Source organism: Aedes aegypti, chromosome 3 (assembly GCF_002204515.2).
Source record: "Aedes aegypti strain LVP_AGWG chromosome 3, AaegL5.0 Primary Assembly, whole genome shotgun sequence".
Lineage (NCBI taxonomy): Eukaryota > Metazoa > Arthropoda > Insecta > Diptera > Culicidae > Aedes > Aedes aegypti.
The window spans coordinates 34,471,930-34,474,862 of NC_035109.1; the positions used below are offsets into that span (position 1 = coordinate 34,471,930).

At 34.0% G+C, this 2,933-nt stretch overlaps 1 long non-coding RNA gene across 1 annotated transcript; it reads right to left on the reverse strand.

Annotated features, from left to right (window-relative positions):
* Window positions 1-2,156: 2,156 nt before the first annotated feature.
* On the reverse strand, window positions 2,157-2,646 carry LOC110678968. Its single transcript, XR_002502098.1, has 2 exons — window positions 2,361-2,646; window positions 2,157-2,298 (listed from the first exon to the last, which is right to left on the reverse strand). It is a non-coding gene; the product is annotated as an uncharacterized LOC110678968 (long non-coding RNA).
* Window positions 2,647-2,933: the final 287 nt, after the last annotated feature.

A 2,933-nucleotide genomic window follows, 5' to 3' on the forward strand; every position in this document is an offset into this window, starting at 1 on the left:
AATACTCAACTCCGCCTTTAGATGGGGTACCTTTTGGAATCTTGTTTATTTTTTTCAAAATAAAAATGATTTTATTTTTGACTTAAACCTTGGGCCATAATACGCTTATTCGGAAAGTTTTATTCAACTTTCGAAACATTTGTTTTGAATTAATTATGAATCGAGTTTTACGGCTAACCAGCCGAGTGGAAGTTGAACAACTACCGAAAAGCTAAACATTACATATACTTCGCAATTGAATTAAATGGTTGTGAAGTTTTGCGAAAAAGTTACACGTCTTCTCAGTGAGAATCAAACTCACGACTCCCTGATCTTTTTTTTCGCAAAACTCTCTTGTAACTTTTTCGCAAAACTTCACATTAATTTGTCCATTTAATTCAATTGCAAAGTATATGCAATGTTTAGCTTTTCGGTAGTTGTTTCGAAACATGTTTAAAAAAAATATTAATAAAATGTTTATTATTTTATAACTTACAAATGCCTGGGTCTGGGGCTTTCCTTAGTCGAGTATTTAGAGTCCACGGCTACAAAGCAAAACCATGCTGAAGGTGTCTGGGTTCGATTCCCGGTCGGTCCAAAATCTTTTCGTAATGGAAATTTCCTTGACTTCCCTGGGCATAGAGTATCTACGTGCCTGCCACACGATATACGAATGCGAAAAATGGCAACTTTGGCAAAGAAAGCTCTCAGTTAATATACTGCTTCGCGACTAAAAATGGATGAACCAACATGCGAAGTTCGATTTTTGACCAACTTCGTTGCGTCGCGAGTCACTTCGCTATAGTGCGCATCTATGCCCTCCACCGTGTGCATTATGCGCACTATTGAGAATCGGCAAAGTTGGTCAAAAATCAAACTTTGCACGTTGGTTAATCCATAGCTCATAAGAACACTAAGCTGACAAGGGAAGGTCACGATGGTGTTACACGGGGTTTCCAACCGGACTATTTTTGTTAGATCCTACATGTCGAAATATGAAAAACCCCAAAGCCTTTCGGGTGATGGACCAGTGGTGTAGCCAGGAGGGGCTCTGAAAGGGGTAATTTTTTGCGTATATAATATTATTGAGTTAAATAAAAATTTGACGAAAAGATTTTTTCAGTATTTTTTGTGATAGTAAAGAAGAGAATTTATATTAATGTTTGTTTATAATGTATTTTTTCATGCCATAGGCGTAACCAGTATGGGTTTTTCTTGACATATTATTAAAATAAAACCAAATTTGTTTAGGTGTTGATATTCCGTGCATTTCATGGTTTTCTTATTTCTTTCATAGAAGACATGCATTTTTTTCAATAGTGCAATTAGAAAGGGATTGTCAAGAATGAAGCAGTAGTGTAGCCAGTAAGGGTCCATGTGGAATCATTTTGCCACTTTACCTTTTTATTTTTTTTTTTTTTGAGCCTGTTATGGAACTAATGTGTACTGTTTGTATGCTTGTTAATTTCAGTTGTAACAAAATAATAAAATTTAAGGTGAAACTATATAACTATATAGACAGTTGTATTGCCTGTATTGTAACTTACGTCACACACAGTGCCAAATAAACGTAAAATGGTTTTACTCTATCTTTAAATTACGTAACGCTTTTGGAAGAAACTCGTGATATATTCGAGTGTTAAGGTCGGTAAAAATATATAATGCTGTTACAAAACATTAAAACAAACAAAATATTACAAATGTTTACTCTTTCGCATCAATTTGTATGTAGATTGTTTGTATCTTAACACTAGTCATTATCTCTCTCCAGAATACTTTGCATTTTCCCAAGTAGATTATTGGACAAACTAGGCTCGTCAAAACCTCGGAGCTCCTTCAATACATTCTGATTTTTTGATTCTGACCAGTGATTGAAAACAAGCCCTTTCTGATTATACGATTCTGATAAAAAGTTACACCATATGTAACACCATCGTGACCTTCTCTATTAAGAAAAAAATGTATCAAGAGAAAGAATATATTGAAGGCGATTTAGGGGATAGGTTGACAAGGGAAAAAAAACGAAAGCAATCCCTGAAATTCTGAGGCTTTTTTATTCTACTTGAGAAAATGTAGAATAGAAAGGACGCTGAATAGAAAGATATGGACCAGTGTTGCTTGAGCTGTGTAAGGAAACTCGATTCCGTGATTTTAATCCCGTATTTATTCTTCGGAGATTAAAATTCTCCTGTAATTAATTCAATTATAAGTATTGCTTAGTTGTACAAATTTTATGTTACTTACGTTTGTAAGATTCCTGTAGCTATCTACGGGTTTGGATCTATTTCAATTTATGTGCTTCCAATTTCAATTCAATGGCTACAGTAAATAGTCGATATTAGGTTATAAGTATTCAAGTAATAGATTAATAAACTCAGTACCGTTTTAAGCGTTATCAGCACTATTAGATACACGTATTGGCCGTACAAATCTACGATCAAGGCTAACCTAAAATCAGACAATAGTGACTCGTGTTTAAGGTTTATACGAATTGGAATATCTCACCTATCCGTTATTCTAGTTTCTACAAATTTACTGGGATTAACTGATGGATAGCGAGTTCAAATTTACTATTAATTCACAATTATTAGCGATTTCAATAAATTCAATCCAGAGCACATCACGCATGCTATTGCTATGACATCTACACTCCTCTTGTCTCGTATCGATATGACCTCGGAGGATTTTCTTGGCAATATATCTTGTAAGTACTATTTGTATCTTCATATCTTCTTCATTATTTAACTGGCCCTTTCCAAGCTCTTCTTACTACAGTACAGAAAAAACATTAAGTTTATCTCGGGTTCTATGATAGATATTAGAAAACCATGAAGTGAACGGAATATTGACACCAAAATCAATTTGATTTTATTGGAAAAGTATGACAAGAAGAACTTATTCTAGTTACGCCTATGACATAAAAATACATTTTAAACATACGTTAATGTCAATTC